This window comes from Neofelis nebulosa, chromosome 8 (assembly GCF_028018385.1).
Source record: "Neofelis nebulosa isolate mNeoNeb1 chromosome 8, mNeoNeb1.pri, whole genome shotgun sequence".
NCBI classification, from domain to species: domain Eukaryota; kingdom Metazoa; phylum Chordata; class Mammalia; order Carnivora; family Felidae; genus Neofelis; species Neofelis nebulosa.
This window is the reverse complement of record NC_080789.1, coordinates 85,335,987-85,360,079: the sequence shown is the minus strand read 5'-3', so window position 1 is coordinate 85,360,079 and position 24,093 is coordinate 85,335,987. Positions and strand designations below refer to the sequence as shown.

The 24,093-nt window shown below is 36.1% G+C and overlaps 1 protein-coding gene across 21 annotated transcripts in view; it reads right to left on the bottom strand.

Annotated features, from left to right (window-relative positions):
- SOX5 (SRY-box transcription factor 5) overlaps positions 1-24,093 on the bottom strand; it is a 1,021,816-nt gene that overhangs the window by 287,947 nt on the left and 709,776 nt on the right. The window contains exon 1 of one of the 21 annotated variants that reach the window (XM_058743373.1): positions 869-888. The exons of the other annotated variants lie outside the window; for them this stretch is intronic. The gene's annotated coding sequence lies outside the window, so the exon portion shown is untranslated. Of the gene's footprint in view, positions 1-868; positions 889-24,093 lie in introns of those variants that run through there. 21 annotated transcript variants of the gene reach the window in all.

Genomic DNA, 24,093 nt, shown 5'->3' with positions numbered 1-24,093 from the left:
GGGTTAAGTGCCCCACTCTGACTCAGGTCATGATCTCACGGTTGGTGAGTTCAAGCCCCAAGTCTAGCTCTGTGCTGACAACTCAGAACCTGGAGCCTGACTCGAATTCTGTGTTTCCCTCTCTTTCTGCCCCTCCGCTGTCCATGCTCTGTCTCTTTCCCTCAAAAATAAAGAAACATTAAAAATAAAATTGAAAAAAAAGGAGATTTCTACAGAAGGCAACAAAAAAGATTGATAACAATGCAGCAGGACCCTAATATTAGAAATGAGGAGGCTATGTAAAATTATCTATTTATTATTTCTCGAGGTTATTTCAGAAAAGTAGACACACAGCTTCTAGAAAATATATTTTTATGAAATTCTTCTTGGATGTTCACATTTTTTTCACTTCCTTTAGCAGCTTTTAAATTATTGGACACATTTTCCTACCATTCATCAACTTCTAACATATAAGTCCTACATGTGTAAAAACTGGAAAAGATTAATTTAGAGGCCATTTCTATTTTGGGCATTCCACTTAACCAGTTAGGGTTTTTAGCAAACAGTGTAGAACATATTCTTTTACACTTCAATGCTGCATTTTAATGCTGTATATAGCAAACAGTAGAAAATTTGTAATTATCCATTTGAATAATATTTTAAAATTATCTATTTTAGTTCTTTTATCTGTACTATTTTTATAGGTTTTTGTGATGATCAATTTAACTCAAGAATATTCTCATCTAAGTAAGAATCTTTTAAATAAAAAGTCTAACTTTGTTTGCCTTTTCATTGTCCTTTTAAATACATCAGAGAAGGGTATAAATTTCACAAGGGTCTTCATCCAAAGAGTCTGTAAATTATGTTGTGATATTTTCATGTAAGATACCTTCATGACTGTCCAGGACTACAACTGGCACCTCTGTTAGAATCAGGAAGTCACTTTAGAGATGTCAGGACTCTGGAATTTTCATAATCTAGAAAATAAGGTAGGTAGGCAGGATGAGTATCAACATTACCCTTGATCTAGCTTGTAATACCTCTGGGGAGGCAGGTACATATAAGAGAAAAAAATATGATTAAAAAAGAAAGAGAGAATAAACAGAATAATTCAGGATTCTAGCAAAATCTAACATTAAAAGTGTCTGCCTTTCAATAAAAGTATTGCCTTTCATCAAACTTATTGAAAAAACAATATAGATACATTAAAAGCCACAGATCTTACAACAAAAGATCTTATCTTCTACCCCAATACATTAATACTAGAGATTCATAGTGCAGACCAACAATAAACTTGATTCTTATTTGATTTACAGTGGAACACCTAATCAACCCAGTAATAAACCTGATGTATAATTGATCTGTAAAAGTTCACTGTTCGTTTTGACCACATTTCTTAATAAGGAGCTCTCCAAACCTGTTTTTGTTCTTTTTGCATACTGAGTTAACAAAGACATTGATAGAATATCTCTAGAATTATATACCTGGAAAGAACTATGAAATCCATCGAATGTAATAATTCTATTTTTAAATAAAGAAAGATAAAGCAGTTGTGCAAGGTTATACAGACAATGATGAGAGCAAAACTAGCACCCAGGTCTTCATAATTCATTATTTCCTCTATTAAACTTCCTTCAGGAAGAGAGCTAGAAACCCTAGGGTGGGTTAGAAGGTCAGGTCAGAGATAGCTTATTCAACCATTTAATTAACTCATTGAACTAGGAATCACTACACTAGAAGCTTTGGATAATGGGATGACAGGGACTCTGTCCCTGCCCTCCAGGACAGAGATTAGCAGACTTTATCCATAAAGGGCCAGAGAGCAAATATTTTAGGCTTTTGTGGGCAACATTACTCAGTTCTACCAGTGTAACCCTAAAGTACATTATATTATGGTACACTACCTCAATATATAAATGAATGTGCCTGTCTGTGTTCTAATGAACCTTCATTTATAGACACAAATTTGAATTTCATATAATGTTCATGCATAATAAAATACTCTCAATTTGGAGAACTGGATACTTGAGTCTCTGAGAAGGGGCTGATAAGAGGGCCTTAACTTTGCTTGTCCTTTCCATTGGTTGTGCTGTTTTCATCTTTCTAGCATGATTATTCACGAAGCCTTGCTGGGGCAGTGGCCTTTCACAGATTAGGCACTGATCTGACTGAAGGGCTGAAGTTTGGAATTTGTCTTCCTGAAGAAGTGCTGTAGAGATGTCTGGGATGCCTAGGAAATGGGTCCTGCCACTTCCATCTACAGGCTGTATTGAGTAGGGAAGAGCCATGTCCTTTCTCCCTGGCGACAATGGGTTTTGTAGACACAAAGGATGTCTCCAATCTGGTAGTGGGTAGATCCTAGGAACTTACTTGCATCTGTCTTTCCTTCATTAACCTGTGTGGGTAGCTGTCAACTTACTAGAGGAAAAGAAACTGCTAGGAAATTTTGAGACATTTAAGTATCATTTAGGCCACTTTGACTTCTTTTTCGTAAACAAATACTTGGTTTTATCAAATGGATTCCAATAAAATATTTTAAAGTAAAAAAAAATATTATTCCTCTTTTGATTATTTTCAATAATTCAAAAATGGAATGCTGCTCTAGGAAGTCAAAATCTAATAGAGGAGAGACACAAAGACAAAATCTCTTAAGGGAGGGATGATGGGAGTCGTTAAGAGTTAGCAGAAAATATTAAGGACGAATAGCCATCACCCAGGTGCAAAGTAAGGTGAAAGGCACTGCAATGAAACATCATAAGCAAAGAAAAGCATGGTGGCTGTGAAAAGCCACAGGCAACTCGGCATTACTAGAGCAAAAGTCATAAAGAGTGATGCAGGCAATGGTAGGAAATGAGAAACGAGGCTGGGGAGTTAGACAGGAAGTGAGCTCACTGCAGCTGCAGGCTGACTACCCACCTACGTTAATAAAGGGCTCGGGGAGACCCAATAAAATATACAGGATGGCACAAGTACTACAACACATGCCAGCTGAGGCTCTTTTTCCACTCTTGAGAAGAAATTAAATAGGTCCACTTCCATCCCCCTGAGGCTGCTCCACCATTGTCTCTTCTTCTTGTGCAAGGAACTTAAGAAAATGTATGGATTGCATTTTATTAACTGCCAGCAGGATAGGTGAGCATGTCAGAAGAAATTTGTATTAATACTTTGTTGTATATGTGCCTCTTATACACCTGTATGTGTTAGAACTTAATCAGTTTGGTTTACACTTGGAGTTATAATGGTGGTGCCTAGGTGGCTGAATGGTTAAAGCTTCCGACTTTTGGTTTCGGCTCAGAATCATGATCGCACAGTTCACAAGATCAAGTCCCGTGTTGGGCTCTGTGCTCACAGCAAGGATACTGCTTGGAATTCTCTCTCTTCCCCTCCCTCTGCTCTCTCTCTCTTAAAATAAATAATTGAAAAACTTTAGAAAAAAATTGGAGTAGTAATTACAGGAAAAAAACAACCTTTTAAGGAGTTTTAATGAGTTTGGACTAAGCATTTAAATTTTTCATAATGGATCCAAACATAATTCCATAACTTAGTGTGTTTTAGTTCTTTGAGTAAGATTTACATTAGGTGCCAATTATGATCATCACCATCACCATCACCATCATCATCATCATTATCATCATCATGTTTCTGGCTCACCTTTCCAAATGTCATTCTGCTGATACTAAACCAATAGTCAAAAATAATATCCTCTACTATTTTAGTGAGGAAAAGGCTAAAGATGGATAAAGGGGAAGTAATACATTATATGCCCAGTCTTCTTAACTGGAGAACTTGGGAGAAAGCAATTAGAATATTTTCTTCAGAGCTATACATTTGTCTCAGAAAGATGTGACTGGGCAGAAATCAATAACTTGAAAATACCCAGACAAGATGGGATGATGAGTTAAACTATACTATATGAAGGTATGTTATAAAAGGGTAGATTCAGTGAATATTGTGAGAGCTTTTTTGCACAAGCACTTAAAGAGAATTGGCTTGGGCACTGGGTGGTTCAGTCAGTTAAGTATCTGACTTTGGCTCAGGTCATGATCTCATGGTTTGTGGGTTCAAGCCTTGCATTGGACTCTGTGCTGACAGCTCAGAGCTTGGAGCTACTTCAGATTCTGTGTCTCCCTTTCTCTCTGCCCACCCCCTCATGCTCTGTCTCTCTTTCTCAAAAATAAATAAACATTAAAAAAAATTTTTAAATAAAGAAAATTGGCTAGAGCAGTCCTGGTAGCCACATGACGTCCATAGACGACATAAACAACAGATATGTATGTTGTATACATTAGATACATGGTATATATAAATATAAACTCATTTTAGAGGATAAATACATGCACTGAAGGACTCTCCTCTCTAATGACAGAGCCTCCTGTACCGCCTCACTCACAGTTCCTTTCACCATGAAAACGCATGGTTTACCTTCCCCAAAAGACTGTGAGCAACACAGGGAGAGAAACTGTATCATTGATTTCTGTCTTCTCATGAAGACTTATAAAATAACCTGCATATACTAGGACCTCCATAAATGTTTTCTGTCAGAATAAGAAGAATGAGTGAAGAGGTGAACAAACACAAAGGTGTCACACAGAAAGGAGGTATTGACTCCATGTTGGGCATCAAGAGAGACTTTATACAGATGCCAATAGGCATCCAAAGGTAATGAGCAAAAAATACAGAACAGAATGCGGAGTTCTGTTCCATACTGAGATCCTCCTCCTCTGTGTATTTTCTTTTTGTCAAAAATTGTTCTAGGTCAAAATTTTTAGTTTAGAGATTAACAGTGAGATAAATGCTCCCAAAATCTAACAGTAATTTCTTATATCGTGTGTGTGTGTGTGTGTGTGTGTGTGTGTGTGTGTGTGTGTGTGTTCAGTTCATTCTAGGGAAATTTTGGACACCTAACAGTTGACAAGATTTTGTCTTATGTATGTGAACATAAACATATATTAAAAAAAAACTAAAAAGAAATCTAAAAACCTGTTAGAGACAGAGATTTAATACTCTTTAACTCCAAATCTTTAAAAACAATTATTAGACAATATTTTAGATGGTTTCATATGGGTTGGAATTTAGATAAGCTACTTCTAAAGGCAATATTGTATACATCCATCTCTACTTAATGCAATATACTTTGAAACCGGCAAATATTTTTAATTTAAATATTTGAAATTTAGAAAACAAAGGGGGAAAAATCCTGGCAATAAAAAATAAGGACTCCAGGGCTTACAATGTTTTTTCACTTAATTCATATGCTTTTATTAATCCCTAATTACAATATTCCTTAAGTGGAAAAGATGTGCTAAAAAATGTTCAACTTCATTTTATTTTCAGTTCTGGTGGTTCCTTCCTAATGAGTCCCATGAACTGAATGGAGAAAAGGCCAAGTAAAACAACAAGGTAGCTGTCCTCCCCTTTGCAGAACAAGAATAGCTAAACTTAAGTATCAAGGAGGAAAAACATGAGCAAACATGTCGAATTCCTCCCCCTTCTACTTTGCTCATGGATGTTTCTCTCCCCGGCACTGGGAGCACTATACCCTATAAAGGCTGAGAACTGGCCTGTCCTATTTACACTGCACTGCTCTCGACATCATGACCTCCCCATTCAGTGTTTCTTTTCACTTACACGCAGCATCTTGACACTGGTGGGAAATATTAGAGTGCTGGAACCAGGGCTGAGGCAAAAACCCTAGGGGATGGCAGAAAAAAATAAGCAAAAACAGAGAAAGATAACAAAACTCCAAAGGGAGGATGGTGTGTTTTGCTCATTTAATTGGCTTTCTGCTCCCCAGTCTTCCACATGCCTAATGTCACACGACAGTATAGAAACCTTTTGGGCAAATTTCTACAACAAACCATAACTTCTCAGAAAAGAAAGGCCTAAGCAACAGAGATTTAATTCATCTTGAAACAGCAAATCAATTCTTATCTATTAACACACTAAATACAGCATAGAGCATTGTCCTGTTATAATAAACAGACATGCTCAATTATGGTGTGCTTTCCCAGCTACTGATCTCTTCAGTAATTATACCATGCAATGAGCTCAACATTGATATTATATTAATATGCAGGGAGGAGAGAACTTAAATACAAATTAAATCAAGGCTCGATATTTCAGTGAAGCTTACATAAGGCCTGAGAACAAATGGCATGTTTCTTAGAAGGAGGTAATAAAGGTGATTTGTATAATAACTCATTTTCTAGTTCTAATTAAAAAGTTGAGAAATGAAAACTATCTTAGAATTCTAGTCTCTTAACTGTCCATTTCAAACAAAGCTGACAAAGCTGTCTATCATGTTTCATAATCACCTGTACTTGTCATATTAACAGCAGTAACGATCTTCAAAAAAAAAAAACATTTTATAGAGACATGTTGCAATAAAAAGTGAATGGCAAATAGCAACTTCTACGGAGACAAAACAGAAAGATAAAGTTCAAGAAAAGGTTTCTTACCCTTTTGCAGAACTGTCAAACAACTTCTATTGACCAAGAAAAGCACACAGTAAACACACCAAAGAAAAGAAATGATGAAAGATGTATTTACTTGTTCAGGGCCTTTATTTTTCTTTCTATTTCACATACACCCACACTGAACAGTCTGCATTGTGTTAATAAATAACCAGGAGCAACCTAAGTGAACAGAGGAGGGGTTTCTATGATGCTGTCAGGTACCAGACAGTTGCTTGGCACGGCTGATACAGTTCTCTACATGGGAGTTGCACGCCCACATGAAAAAAGAGAGTGAGACAGAGAGAGAGAGAGAGAGAGAGAGAGAGAGAGAGAGAGAGAGAGAATAGGTTAATGGATGGATCCTCTTACTTCTTAGGTCCAATTGGAGGGAAGGAAGAACTGTTGGAAAATGACAGATCTTTGGAGTTGTCCAATCCTTTCAGTTTGAGAAGGAACAAATCAATTTTACAGACCATGTCCTGCCAGAGTAATGTTTTATCCAATAACTTGCTATGGTTATTTGGAAATTTATGAAACTATAACTTCAAATACTTTAACTTTTATGAGTTTTTTATTGCTTAATTTTTCAAACTGTTTCTAATGTTGGCTCCATGCTTTATTTAGTCTCTGTCTCTGTGTATGTGTGTACATCTGACATATGTGTGTGTGTGTGTGTGTGTGTGTATAATATATCAGATTAATTTGATACATTCTTACTTAATTTGTCTGTTTCTATTTTCTAAAACACAAAAAGAAGACCAAATAATACACATGAATTGTGACTAAAATCCCAACTCAGTGTTCATGATGTTAGAGTTTACCTCATTTATGACATTAAATACACAAACAAAAGAGTTACTGTGTTATGTCAGCCTGAGACATTTCAGTGTTTTGAGCTTACTCTTTATAAAAGTTTGCTTCCAAATGTCCCGTGACAGTCTTCCCTAAAGCTATGGGGAAAGTCTAACATAAATGAAAATAGGCTAAGTACCAAAACTATCATAGTAGAGTTGAACTTTTTGTATATATATAGGTGCATATATATATATGTGTGTATATATATGTATATATATATATATAGTATAGTGTATATACACTATATATATAGTATAGTATATACACTATACTATATACTATACACATATCCTATATATATATATATATATATATATATATATATACATATATATATGCATATATATATGTATATATATGTATATATATATATATATATACATATATATATAGGCAATTAGGGGCAATTCTGAATTTCTATTTCAGCTTGTCTGTTATAATGTATAAATATATAGTTTTTTATCCACTTGTTCATTTATTGCCTCATAAATGTGATATGTAGATGACCTAGGAAATAATTAATTGCAAAGATAGAGGAATAAAAGCTGGTTTGCAACTTCAAGACATAAAAGGAAGGACATGCATTCTAAATTTCACATATGATCTTCCTCTTAACTGTTAAACTTCATCATCCAAAAATAGGAGCACTGAGCACAATCTGCTATCTGAAGTTTATCATCACGTAAGATGGACTTTCTTAATCAATCCAAATATCCAGGTCATATGCTCATTCTGGCTTGCCCTAGCCTCACTGCTCCCTTACCATCTTGGCCACACTTCTCCTCAACATTAAGGGTAGTTAAGAAAGGCACACTGGGAGTCCTTGTGGTCTCAGAACTCTGGGAGCAGGTGGCACAGGAAACTCTGAGTGAGCTCTCCACTGACTCTAATGCTGTCCGTGCCTTCCCTGTAAGCAACTCCTATTAAAAAAAAAAGACCAAGCATCCACTAGAACAAAACCAAGCAGGCCTATTTAATTAGGGCATTTGCTTGATATCCACTTCTTCATGTTAAACACACAGCCACACAGGCCTAGGAGGTCTGATTAATTTTAATATGCATGGTCGTGACAAGTGCCTTGAGGGTAACTGAGTGAAAAAAACACATACATGCGCAAATACAGAAAATCCTCCAGCTAGTCTAGTGTGAGAAATCAGTTTCAGAAAAATGCTGTGTTTGTTCCCCAGATGAGAGTGTTACTATTCAGCAAGGGCCTGAACCTTTAATGTGAGGGAAAAGAGGGCTCAGAAACAGGTGGCTGGCTCTTCACTCTTAAATAAATGGTATATCCAAAAGCTGTGGCACATAAGCAACAAGAAGGGCTGGCACATTCCGTTAATGTTTACCTTGAAATGTACAGCCTGGGTCAGTGGGTCTTTTTAAAGTGATCCATGTAATTAAAACTGAAAATCTGGAACTGACAGTTTTAGTGAAGGACAAGAAAAATAGGGGTGCCATATTTATCTGAAAGGTTTAGAAAATATTAAAAGCATTTGGGCATAGAGATGTTGGAGTGATCGTTTACAGAGTCTTCTCAGACAAACTCACGTATGAGCAGGAATCAAATAGAACTGTTATATTAACAGACAAATAGACACCTGAGAAAAGAACCCTGGCTAGATTGTTCTCAGAAAGATAAACATTAAGGACATGATATTTAGCATCCTTTCATATTACTAACAAATGTACAAGTTCTAGTCAAAAAGAAGAACAGAAGTTTTCTTGGCCAAATGGATTTCTTGTCCAGACAATCCTGGATCTCAGCTCAGGGACCTACTACTTTATATAAATAAGAGCCCAAAGGTAATCTGTGGGCCGTCACAGTCCAAGTCAGAAGGTCTTAAAAGAAAATATAAATTAATTTCCTGTAGCACTTAATGAAATAAAAAACTATCAAGATAAACCGCTACAATGGATACCACTTGAAAAAGAGCTGACAGCAGACAAAGTTTCTCTTTAGTGTTGAAAAATTACAAGGCTTCAAACTCCACTAACTGTGCTAAAGTTAAAACACTTCTTCCTGAAGAAAGAGGCTCGGCAGCATTGGAGGGTGTCTTCTTGTCCTGACCTTTAAAAAATAAACTCTTTTCTTTATCATCATTTTATGAGTGTCGATTTCCATACAGTGGTGCCTTTGAAAAGGGTGCCTGCAGGTTAGACTCTAGCTTGCTCAACAAGAAGAGAGACATTTTCCAGTGACAGACTGCACAGATGAACACAGAGTCACAATGCATTAGGAGTAGCCTCCAACAGCAGCGGGAGTGTGAAGGAACAAAACTTAAAAGGGCTCAATTGAAAAGTACCCTTGTTTGTCCTTCAGTGGAACAGCACTTACAAAGCCTCTTCAACATGTACTTTGTCAAAAGGACAGTGAGTAACTAAACAAAAGCAACTCAAACCTCTGCCAATTAAAGTATCTTTAAGCTTTCCCCCTGATCCGTTCACTTTTTATTTTTCCCACCTCATCAAATGTGATTTTAAAACCAGAGTGAATTTCAAAGCGCCCTCTTCTTTGCCCAATTAATGGAATGCTTTGGAATTTTGAATTTAGGAAAGTCAATCTCCATAATTTCCTTATGAGAAATAGTAATTAAAAAGTTGGTAAAATTAGGGGGCAATTCTGAATTTCTATTTCAGCTTGTCTGTTAATGTAATACGGTTCACTTTAGTTTCTAAGGGACTGCTCAACAGCAGACATTTAAATTATAAGAACAGGCATTGTGATTTATAATGTGAACTCAAACATCAAACGTGCAATGCCTGTAGGGATGTTCACAAGGCCAAATATCATGTAGCAGGGGCCTATCTTTTCCATAGAATAATTGCATTCAATGCTGTAGCACACCACAGATGAAAATATACTGTTTATAATATGTACTTTAGGATCCCTAAAATAAGTCCTAAATCAGGGGGAAATTATACCCATTTAGAGGATCTATTGGTTCTATATGTCAGCATATTTATAATAAAAATTAAATGGGCATTAACTAATTATTTCTGGTGGGGAAAAATGCATAACTAAAGTATCATAGAAGGTGCAATCAACTAAAGTGAATTATTTTCAAAAGATGTACCAAAATGATACATTAAAAAACAGTATCTATACATAATTGAAAGTATTAAGGGAGGATAGTTCATGACCAACCACTTATATATACTTTCTGTTTCACAAACAGCTAGTTACAAACTTAAAAACTGTCCAACCCAACTCTGCAAATGCTACAAATGGACTTAAATGAACCGTGTTTTTTTGTTTTGTTTTGTTTTGTTTTGTTTTGTTTTGTTCTGTTGATATTTACCACTGAGGATTTGCACTACATTGCACGGTGTCAGGGTGACATCCACTTAAGTGTTTCCACCTATGAAAACAATCTTTCTCATTGTGTCTGATAGAAACAGAGACATAGACGCAGAGAAAATGAGAATGAAAACCTCAGTATCCCCTTCACATACTGATGGTCTATGGTCTACAGATGACTCAGAGTGAAGGCTTGAAGTATGTCACAACATATACTTTTCCAAGCCTGTCCCATTGTTTTTGACTAGTTCTCACAAGAAGAAAACTAACTCTTTTGTGAAGTCTGTACTAAAAGCAATGAACTGTTGCATGTGAAGTAACACTGGGTGATTTTGGTAGTAGGCTGTGCCTTTAGGGTCGTGTAATATAAACTGTGAGTGAAGATTTTCTGAAGTTCAGAAAAAAGAAGTTTGAGTTGTGTAAATAATGACAAAGTCTAGTTCTAGTAGAAATGAAATTTCACAAATAAATGCAGTTTCTTACACACAAGGAGTACACTCATCACGGCACAACAATTTTGGAGGTGTGGGCGTCACACTCTAAGAAGGAAGAACACTGACAGATAAAGATGCTAAATTAAACCAAGCATATGTGGGAGCTGAAAAGGAGGACTGCACACACACACACACACACACACACACACACACACACAAGGAATGAAAAGGAAAAAAACATAATGGGGGAGGAAAGGAAGAATAAGTGAACCACATAAAAGAAAGCTAAAATTTTAGAAAATTATGAAACTTTGGCCAGGGGAGCCCTCACTTATATTTCTCTTCAGCACACATTCCCATTTATTGTAGAAATAAGAATATACCAAGTCCTCAAATACAATGTTAAAATGCCTCTCCTAGATCCATGTCGATCACAGTTTGCAACTTTATTTGTATCAATTTAGAATTTTTTTCTTTCTTTTGGAACAGTAATTCTCAAGGTAGAAAATTGCCTAATTTGGGGTGCCTGGGTGGCTCTGTGGGTTAAGCGACTGACTTTGGCTTAGGTCATGATCTCACAGTTTGTGGGTTCGAGCTCTGCGTCAGGGTCTGTGTTGACAGCTCGGAACCTGGAGCCTACTTGGGATTCTGTGTTTCCCTCTCTCTCTTCCCAACCTATGTGCACTCTCTCTCTCTCTCTAAGATAAATAAACATTAAAATAATTAAAAAAAAAGAAAATTGCCTAACCATATTTTATTTAGGGAAATTTATAAAAATAAAAATCCAAGCAACTACCTCTCCCAGGACTTTTGTAACGATTGAGTTTGTTGTTATTGTTACTGTCGACTACACATCCTAAATTTCCAGAATTTTGCAGGTCCGAATCATATTTTTTCAGTACATAAAAGCATTCTGGGAAAGCAACACTGGGAACTAGATAATGTTTCCAGATGCCTAAAGTACCAATGTTTCTAACCAGCCAAGAGGCGATAATGACAATAAGTGGTGCAATTCCAAGTTCTAGTTATAAAGTACTTTCACGGGCATTACCTCATTTGTTTCCTTCAGCAACCCTCTGATGAAAGTAGCGCAATTAGCATTGCCAACTGAAGGCAGATATTCATTATATTAACACAATTATTATAGCCACTTAAAAGCAAGAAAATATAATGTTTCCTATAATAAAAATAATAAGGTAGGGGCACCTGGGTAGCTCAGTCAGTTGAGCATCCAACTCTTGGTTTTGGCTCAGGTCATGAACTCAGGGTCTTGGGCTCAAGCCTTGCATTGGGCTCAGAGTTGGCATGGAGCCTGCTTGAGATTTTCTCCCTCTCCCTCTACCCCTGGTCGCACTCTATGCACATGCTCTCTCTCTATTATTATTATTATTATTAAGAAGAAGAATAAAAAGGTAGATGCTCAGCTTTATGCAGATAAATTCTTATTTAAAACTTAAAAATCCCTCATGAATCCTGAGCTTGGAAATTCTACCCTTGAGGTAACATGCTAGAGTTCTTGGAAGACTGGAGGGAACAGAGAAGGTGTTGAAAGGAATCAGTCATATTTTTGTCACCATTGCCCTCTAACACGAACTGTTTGTGAGTGGGGGCGGAGGAAGGTGGTAGAACAGAAGATCCAAAATTAAGAGGCCCCCATCTTGAGCCTATTATAAGAAATAAGGACTCCCTCTGCAATGCCTACTCTACACACTTAGAAAAGGACGTTGGTCTCCATGAGGCTGACACACTGTTAAAGACCCAGTTATAACCCTGAATTTTGAAAAATTATTCATAGATCAACCCAATTCACTTCTCACTTTGCCTACAGCAGTGGGGGAGAATTATTGTCTACAACCACTAATCCATAGACAATGCCAACATATTTCCTTAGAGAAATGTGAAATGTTGGAGTTATTTAAAACATTAACGTGAATGTAAAGTTTTCATTATACGTGTATCTTAGTTTTGTATCCTGGATCTTGTAATACCTAGTTTTCTGACCTAGGACAAAGTTTTCACTTCCAAGTCACAGAAAAAAAACCTGACAGGACTGATCTCAAAGATTAAATAATGATAGAGGTACACATATGGGGAGAAGAAGTTTGGAGAAGACAGGACGATGAGACAAAGAAGGAGGTCAAGGCAGAGTTTGAGTAGGATACAAAGAAAAGAGAATGTTAAAACCAGACCAAAAAGACAAATGAAACCTAGTCCAATTTCAGGGTAGTGTTAGTTAGCAAAGGCTACAAAATGTCAATTCGTGGTTTGACTGTCACACACAGTTAAGATAAACAATCACCTTTTATGTGCCATGCCCATTAAGAAACAGACAGGCACAGGTAATCAAACTAAGGACTCTTCATTCACCTACTATTATAGAAGACAGGAGGTAAATAAACAATGGTGATAATGAAATAATAAGAACTAACAGAAGTGAGCTAGTGCCAATAGGGTAGCCTAAGCCAAATCCTGACAAAGGTGTTCAGAGAAGGCGTTGAGTCTTAAAAGGTGAATAAAAATTCACTGGGTAGATAAGACAAGGAATGGCATTTCAGGCAGAAGAAACCACATATGAAAAAGTACAATAGTATTAAAAATACAGTACTGAAAGAACCAAAAGCAGTTTGATAAGATAGCACAAGAACTTGTACCTCAGAAAATAGTGAAAAGTAAGGTTAAGGGAGAAAAGGGGTTGAGTCAGATTATATATGGTCTTATGTTCAATGCCAAGTAGTTTGGTGGAGGACAGTAATTTTGTTCCGATTCTAGTTTCTCTGTATAATAAGAACATAAGCAAGTTACTAAGCCTCTGTTTTTCATTTCTAAGATACAAAATAATGTTACCCTTTGAGTTTTTGAGGATTAAATGAGATAGCTCACATAATATCTGGCAGAAGAATCAGATCTTTGTTAAAGTGTTTCATCTCCCATCCCCAAGACACCAATGGCCCCATTGAGTTGAGGAGGTATAAACATCCTTTCAACAAATATTTTGAATATTTACTACATGCACTACCCTCACATTTAAGGAGTTTAACATAGGGGAAGAAACTGACAAATATATGGACAATTATATTACAGTGGAGTTAGGGTAACAATGGAGGCAAATAATAGTACTTTAAAAAGATGACAAAGTCAGGGGCACCTGCGTGGCTGTCAGTTGAGTGTCTGACTTCAGCTTGGGTCATGATCTCCTTGTTCTTGGGACTGAGCCCCACATCGGGCTCACTGCTATCAGCAAGGAGCCACGATGGATCCTCTGGCCCCCTCTTTCTGCTCCTCCCCCACTTGTGCTCTTGTCTCTCTCAAAAATAAATAAACACTAAAAGAAATGATGACAAAGTTAAAGCAGTGAGTACAAATAACTCATTCTAGCAACTGAACTTGGAGAGATGAGAAGGAACACACAGAGGTGATGGGAATGAAGAAAAGGTAAGTTTTGCTTCTTGCGTTTCTAGAAGGAAGAGATGCAAATTTGCCTACAAGCTGAAATGGCCGTGGCAAAGAGATGTTTAACATAGCATTGATGTTAATATAGAAAAATGAAAAGAAGCAGCCTGCCATAATCTTTGTATGTAAAAGAATTCTATTTCAAGTATGGTATTTAAAGTTCTCCTCAAGGTAAAAGTTATTCTCATCTGCACTGTTAACGACCCAAAGTTTGAATGAAAATCAGCTTGAGAACTTGAGAGCTCAGGACATTTGGGGAAACCTATACGATCTTGGCTTTATTAGGTAAATTAAGATATCTGGTTGCCTTAGATTCAATCAAATTTAATAAACAGTGAAATACTCTTCAATACAATGGTAGTGACATTATTTCTAAAAGACCAAGAAAAAGAGAATAAAGAATGTCAGAATGTATGTTGTAACTGAACAAGACAGGAACCTGAACCTGTAAAATGTGGACTGGATTCTCATTTGGCTTTAACACTGACTTGCTGTGTGATCTCAGGCATATCTCTGCCTCAGTCAGTCTCTGTCCTCTGTCTCTGTCTCTATCTCTCACAAATGAAGATAGAGTCCTAAAATGTGTCTACATTTTATTCAAATTCTGAATTTCTATTATTCCACAACTATTTTGCTCCCAGACATAATGAAAACTAAAACAAATTTTTATTAAGATACTCTCCAAGGCATTTTTGCTTTAGTACTTTAAACTCAAAACAGTTTAAACCGAGCTGATTTTCAATTAAAACTTTCTGGAGATTTGATCACCACTGAGGCATTAGAAACTTACTTTAGCAGAAAATTATTAAGTAATACTTTATTATCTAATATTTCAAAGGAATTTAGGCACACACGGGCTAAAGAGTAACATTAAACTATTACTGACAAAATTCCTAATCAGACGAAACACTTTAACTAGTGGTTAACAGCATGGATTATAGTTTAGGTTGACTTCAGTTTGAATAATGCCCCTGACACTTAGTCGCACAGTGACATATTTAATCATGTTTTCTCATCTGAAAATGGAGATAATATGAATATTTACTTCACATGAGTGGCACTTCCTGAAATTGGGACAACTATACATAGCAGCCTTGGTTATAAGGTTGATATATAAAACCTTATAACCATATAACCATATATAAAAAAAACATATAAAGATCAAATGAAGGGTTTCATACAAATTCCGAAACACTACAGTTAACACATTATATGGACTTAACGCATGTTACATTTTCCCCCATCAATACATCATTATTTAATCAGTTTTGATGCAGATATTATGTCCCATATTATAATATTCAACCTCATTCATTGTTACCCTTAGCCTCTAATAGTTAAAGACTAACTGATAGAGCTTAGTGACTACCAAGTATAATGCAACTATATTACATAGGCCAGATGTTTTGAGCTGTGAATTTTCTATGAAGTTTGGTACTCCATGTCAGTTAAGAGACACTGGACAAGGAAGTCTCTCATGCCAGAGTTTTGTGAATAATGACAGGCAAAAATTCTGATGGAGGAAAAAGATACAAACAAAAACACATTAATACATTTTCTCCTATTTATAACTTTTAAAATATCTTAATTGGTTGAAAAACTAACGTAGCTGGAATAAAAGAGCCATTTTTCCTTCAACTCATAAGCAAATCTAATTTTCTTTCTAACCATGTCACCTCAGTGGCCTCCTTTTGTATGACACACCATTCTCTTCTAACTTCTGAATTTTTGTTAGTTTGCTGTTGGCAGGGATAAGGTCGGAAATAATAAAGACTTTCTACTGAAATCTGTTTTCCCCCCCTCAATGAGAGGAAGCAAAGGCATGAATATGGCACCCTCATAATGATTTAGCTGGGGCTTAATGAAATTTTCATCACAACCTGCTGTTCATTTTAATGGCCTTTGAAAAACAATGGAAAAAATAGCTTGGGGGAAGAAGGGATTTTTCCGTGGCATATATTTGTGAGCTTAACATTTAGTTTCATTCACCCTATCTCCGGTCCCCTCACCCCCATATTGCTGCTCTCATCACAAAGCTATTACAATGTTTTGTAGTTTTTGAGTATGAGTTTTGCAGTTCTTTTGTTACATTTATTCCCATTTTATTCTTTTGATGCTACGGCACATCACAGAACTATGATCATTTGTACTATATATATATATATATATATATATATATATATATATATTATGTACTATATATATATATTATGTACTATATATATATTATGTACTATATATATATGTACTATATATATAATATATAGATATTATAATATAATATAGATATTATATATATATACACACACACACACACACACACACACACAGTGTCTTCCTAATGCTTAGATAATATCACGTCTTGGTATCCACTCTTGTGTCCAACCATAACTTATGATTAATAGAGTATTTAAAGCCGATGTAACTTTCTATTTACTGTTGGGACTTTTACACATCTCGCTGGATATATTTCCCCATTTTTTTCCCTTTTCAGTTAAATAAACATTTGTTGACATTCTATTCCTTTCCTATGATATGATTTTCTGCCTTTCTATAATATTTTTCTAGGTGATTAAGAACATCACTCTATTGAATACATAAATTGCTGCTTGACATATCTCTCAATCGCTGCAGTTATTAAACAAACATTCCTGTCAGGGCAAATTTCCTTATCAATAAAAGTGAGAGCATTTACATTTCTGTGTACCGGAAACACGAACTAGGAATCTTCTATATGTAAACAGAAATGCATCGTAGCAGTCTTGTTCATACATAAAGTATCTTTCTTGAATTCAGGCTTTTACATGTTTGCCATGGTCAATTTATATTACTGCTTCCATAAAGACAATCTCTGCATTTCTCAATGCCTTCATAGTATTATCTTGAGCTGAGCTTTTAATATATCTGTATGAGGAAAACTGCAAAACAATTGTGGAAAATACAATAATGAAAACAGTATAATGTCCACATGTAATAGTGATATTTCCTCACATCAGCTCCTGCTGCTGTGGATGCTCTATCCCTGCTCTTTTGCTTGTGTAGCTGTTACTAGATAATATACTTTTCTCTTAAGTCCCAATGCCTCAAAATGTTACCTGCTAAGCAAATTGGGAGGCAGTGTCTAGGGTCTTCTTTCCTTTGGGGAATTACTCACTTGGATCTGGCCTGTCATTTACCTCCAAAATAAGGGTCTATGCAACTACTTAGAAGCCAACATGACACCCTGGAGAAATACCAAGGTCATATACCAAATTTCCAGGGAGAACATCATCTCAAGTACACTCTCCTCCCACAAAAATACTTTGTAATCCAATATATAGCACTGCCCTGGTAGTTCTTCCTAGACCTTACACCTGGGCCACAAACGTATCTTAAAGAAAAATTAAAAATTGACATGGGAGGGAAACACTTCCCAACTCATTCTATGAATCCAGCATTATCTTGCTAGAAAAATCAGACAAAAACATTACATTAAAAAAAAACAAACAGGGGCGCCTGGGTGGCGCAGTCGGTTAGGCGTCCGACTTCAGCCAGGTCACGATCTCGCGGTCCGTGAGTTCGAGCCCCGCGTCAGGCTCTGGGCTGATGGCTCGGAGCCTGGAGCCTGTTTCTGATTCTGTGTCTCCCTCTCTCTCTGCCCCTCCCCCGTTCATGCTCTGTCTCTCTCTGTCCCAAAAATAAATAAAAAATGTTGAAAAAAAAATTTAAAAAAAAAAAAACAAAAAACAAACAAACAGTAACAGCAACTCTAGACCAATATGACTCATGAACATAGATGAAAAAATCCTAATGAGGGGCGCCTGGGTGGCGCAGTCGGTTAAGCGTCCGACTTCAGCCAGGTCACGATCTCGCGGTCCGTGAGTTCGAGCCCCGCGTCAGGCTCTGGGCTGATGGCTCGAAGCCTGGAGCCTGTTTCCGATTCTGTGTCTCCCTCTCTCTCTGCCCCTCCCCCGTTCATGCTCTGTCTCTCTCTGTCCCCAAAATAAAAAAAAAAAAAAAAAAAAAAATCCTAATGAAGTATCGACAAATTGAATCCATTAATATAGATATTATAAACCACAACTAAGTGGAATTTACTCCAAGTTTGCAAGGTTGGTTCAACATTCAAAAATCACATCACATGAACATGCTAAAGAAGCTAGAGTATATTATGCTGAGCAAAATAAGTCCATCAGAGAGAGACAAATGCCATATGATCTCATTCATATGTGGAATTTAAGAAACAAAACAAATGAGTAAAGGGGAAAAAAGAGAGAATAGCAAACCAAGAAACAGACTCTTAACTATAGAGAACAAACTGATGGTTACCAGAGGGGAGACCAGTGTGGGGTGGGTGGGTGAAATAGGTGATGGGGATTAAGGAGTACACTTGTGATAAGGGATACGGGGGTGGCTCAGTGGATTAAGCAACAGACTTTGGTTCAGGTCATGATCTCACAGGCTTGTGAGTTCCTGCCTGGTGTCAGGCTCTGGGCTGACAGCTCAGAGCCGGGAGCCTGCTTCATATCCTGTGTCTCCCTCTCTCTGTGCCCCTCCCCCAATCTCTCTCTCTCAAAAATCAATAAACATAAAAAAAGGAGCACATTTGTGATAAGCACCCAATGTTGTAAGGAGTGTTGAATCACTATATTGTACAACTGAAAGTAATATTACACTATATGTCAACTAACTGGAATTTTTTTTTTCAATTAACTGGAACTTAAATAAAACCTTAAAAAATAAATCATCTAAATAGATGAAAAAAAATTGACAAGTTTTAATAACCATTCATGGTAACAACTCTCAGCAAACTAGAAGAAGAAGGGAATTCCCTCAACTTGATAAAGAATATCTACATAAAACCACAGCTAATATATTTAATCATACCTAGAAGCCTTCTCCTTACAACCAAGAACAAGGCAAGATGTCCCATTTTACCCTCTTATTCAACACTGTACTGGAAGCCAGCTAATGCAGTAAGACAAGAAAATGATATAGAAAGTATACATGCTGGGAAGGAAGAAATACAACTGTCTTCATTCATAGATAACATTATTGTCTATATGGAAACTTTAAAGAATAAACAAAACTCCTGGAGATAATAACTAAGTAAAGCAAGGTCACAGGATACAAGGTTAATATTCAAGATCCAATTGCTTCCCTTTATATCAGCAAAGAACAGTTAGAATTTGAAATTAAACATACAATATAGAGGCACCTGGATGGCTCAACTCGTCAAGCATCCAACTTCAACTCAGGCCATGATCTCACTATTTGTGAGTTTGAGCACCATGTCTGGCTCTGTGCTGACAGCTCAGAGCCTGGAGCCTGCTTCAGATTCCATGTCTCCCTCTCTCTCTGCCCCTCCCCTGCTCACACTCTGTCTCTGTCTCTGTCTCTCTCTCCCTTAAAAATAAATGTTAAACAAATAAATAAAAATACATCATGAAAATACTGTGTATAAGTGTAACAAAATATGTAAAAGATCTATATGCAGAAAACTATGAAACTGAAAATAAATCAAAGAAAATCTTAATCAGTAGAGAAATATTTTTGTATTCATGGATAGAAAGATTAAACACTGTTAAAATACCAATTCTTCCAACTTCCCAGGAAGTAATTCTGTAGATGGCAAGACCAATTCTAAAGTCTACAGGGAAAGGCAAAAGACCCAGAATAACTAACACAGTACTGAAGTAAAAGAACAAAGTTGGAGAACTGACACTTCTCAACTTTGAAGTCATAGTTATTAAGACAGCAAGGTATTGGCAAAAGAATAGACAAATTGATCAATGGAACAGACTATAGAGGGCAGAAGTAAACCCACACAAATACATTCAACTTAACTTTGGTGACGGAACTAAGGAAATTCTGTGGAGATATGATATTCTCTTCAACAAATGGAGCTAGAACAACTGGACATCTACATGCAAAAACACAAACTAGACAGAGAACTTAAACCTTTTACAAAAAGTAACTCAAAGCAGATCATAGAACTAAATTGTAAAATGCAAAACTACATAACTTGCAGAAAATAACAGAGGAGAAAATTTAAATGACATTAGGTTAGGCAACATACATTTAGCTATAGCATCAAAAGTATGATCCTTGCAAGACAAGAGGTAAGTTCAACTTGATGAAAATTAAAAACTTTTGCTCTACAAAAGAAAATGTTAAAAGAAAAAAAAAAAGAAGCTAGCTACAACCGGGAATCAAATATTTGCAAAACAGATACCTGATATAGGACTTGTATCCAAAATACACAAAGAATTCTTTAAACTGAACAATTGAAAAAAAACACCTCAATTAATAAACTAGCAAAAGATGTAAACATACACAAAGAAGATATACAGATGGCAAATACACATATGAAAAGATGCTCCACATCATATGTCATCATGAAACTACAAATGAAAATGATGAGATGCCACCACAAACCAATCTGAATGGATAAAATCCAAAGAACTGACAATATCAAATGCTGGTGGGGTATGGAGCAACAAGAACTTACATCCGTTGCTGCTGGGAATGCAGAGTCTCACAACCACTTTGAAAGATGGGTTGGTAGTTTCTTATAAAAGCTAAGCATAATCTTACCATACATTTCAACAATCACATTCCTAGGTGTTTACCTAGTTGAGCTGAAAACTTATATCCACACAAAAACCTTCACATAAATACTTATAGAAGCTTTACTCTTAACAACCAAAAACTGGAAACTAAGATGTCCATTGATAGGTGAATAGATAAACTGTGGTACATTCATACAATGGAATTTTATTCAGGGCTAAAAAGAAATGAGCCATGAACAGATACGACGGAAACTTAAATGCACATTGATATGTGAAGGAAGCCAGTTTGAAAGATACATACTGTATGATTCCAATTGTACGGCAGTCTAGAAAAGGCAAAACTACAGAGATAGTAGAAAGATCAGAGATTGCCTAGAATTCTGGGGAGAGAGGGAGGAAGGAATAAATAAAGCACAGGGGATTTTTAAGGTTATCAAACTGTTCTGAATGATACTATAATGGTGGACAAGTGACAAAATACATTTGTCAAAACATGTCAGAAATGTACAATACAAAGATTGAACCTTGATGTAAGAAGATTCTACAAGGTAATTTAAAAATTTGAGAGATAGCAGGAAAAACCACAGAAAGAATTTAATTGTATGAAAAATGCTTGGAAAAACCTCACTGAATGAGGTAAAGATTACCTAAGTGATTTTTGAAATGAATGGAATCTGTAAAACTAAAGGCAAAGGAATTGCACATAAGTACTATACTCTATTTATAAGGATGTTTCCCATGGCAGTATCAGTTAAAAATTCTGATACTGTTATACATATATACGGGAGTTGAACAATAAGCAAATGGATGGTGGATGGTAGGTTCTGGGTTACTCAACAGTTGGGATGGGAATGGAAGCATCAACAAGGAATAAGGCTGGAATGATCCATGTGGAAATGGATTACAGTTGCACACATTAGTAAGAACTCTGTTTCGCCTAATATATAGACAGTTAGACATAGACATATTTATAGATATGTATGTATAAAGGTTAGCACGCACACATATATTTCTTTGTTCTGTCAGATAAAAGGCCCTAAAGGCAAGGACACCTTGGTAGCAAGGAACACACTTTGTGTCCAGATCTGGCTTTCTAATACCATTCTCCAATAAAAGAAACCAGGGCTTCTTTGAGAAATGGCTGATTCCAGAACCAGGGCATGTAATACCCAAATGAGTCTGCAGCACCTTACAGTTCCAGAAAGTCAAGACGTGCTCAAGAAAAAAAAAAAAAAAAAAAAAAAAAACTACCCACAATCACCGTGATATGTCAACGTGACACAGCAGTCAATAGAAAGAGTTTCCAATGGCCAAAGCTGAAACAAGTTGAGCAACAAAATAAAGTAGAATTGGATTATAAGTCCAAGTATAAAATATCCATGCTGTCCATACTTAGATAAATAAATGATTGAATGAATAAATGATGGAGAAAAGATAAATCTCTCATGCAGAAGAATTCCAAATTAATTATGTAGATACTGTACTCTAAAGAGGGGGAACACAACTCCCTACTCTTTAAATGTGGGTTGCACACAGCATCTCCCTTCCAAAGACTAGGGTATGGAAAGGGGGCAGGAAGGGTAGCTTTATAGTGGAAACACCCGACAAACACTGTTTATCAGCCAGGTGATCAAGGTCAACATCAAATTGATAAATCAAATAGAGAGTAAGTACCTTTGATATTATGTGACAAAAATGGTACTTTACCTTATGATCTTCCTCCCCAAACATATAACCCTAGTTCAATCAAGAGAAAACCACCAGACACTTTGAATAGAGGGATATTCTACATTCTACCTGCACAGTATTCCTCAAAACTTTCAAGGTTATCAAAAACAAAAACAGCCTGAGAAACTGTCACTGCCAAAGGGAACCCAGGGAGACATGACAAATGAATGTAACATGTTATCCTTGATGACATCCTAGAACAGATAAAGCATACTGGTGAAAACTAATAAAATATGAAGAAACTGTGGACTCTAGTTAATGATAATGTATCACAACCTAAAAGATACAAAATAATTTTAAAAGCATAAAATTGATCATGCAAAACGAACAGAACATGTGAAACTAAAGATTAAAGAGAAATGCATCATAAGGATAAGAGTTGTTATATCAGAAAGCTACTAATGTAAGCAATTTTTATGTTCCTTTTAATTTTTATGTGTTTTTAAACACTTCTTAAATAAGAAGATAGTATTTTTAATATCAAGACAAATTCCATCACATTAAAAAAATTGTCTAGGTCCTCCTCAAATCCCCATTTTTATCTCCACATGGATGAAAGCCAAAAGTCTTTGGCTGACTAGATTATCTCTAAAACTCTTTCCAACTGTAAGATCATGTGAATTACATAAATTATAACTAAAATCCATGTCCCAGCTATGCATCTGGTAGGAACCCAGAAATATTTAATTACCATATGACTCCCAAATATACTGGTTAACATACATTTTGTGCCATATATACTCATAATTTGCCAGTGTCCTAACAACAGACTAGAAATGAGCCCAACTCAGTGTTACAGAGTATAAATGCAGTATATTTTTGGTGTAAAATATGTCTTTTTATGTCACTATTTTTTGTTTGTTTTAAATTTCCATCTGACTCTTAAGTAGAAGGCATGCTCTTGTGTGCAATGTGGCATCCGTGCTTAGGAAGAATACAGGTTTAAATAGGAGTTAGTGAACATCTAGAACATAAAGGGTGACTATCAGTTATACATAAACTGTGTAATTGGCATCGGTTGTTTTATTTGTTTGTTTGCTTGAATTTTACTTCATGTGCATATCACCCATTGGCTACTACCAGTAACTATTAAAGAGATTTAGAAGATGAAATCTTAAAAGAAAGGCATCATGGAAGCTGAACAAAATGGGAACTTCAGCATAGCTAACAGAGAATAATCAATGATTTTAAAATATACAATAGGCCTAAACTATATTAATTTTGGAACAGACTGAACTAAGGTAATATAAGATGCATTCATGAATAAAGATTATAAAATTTAATAAAGTTGTGAAATGGCCTTGGGGACAAAAACTGGAGATGAACAAACCAGCCTGCAGATA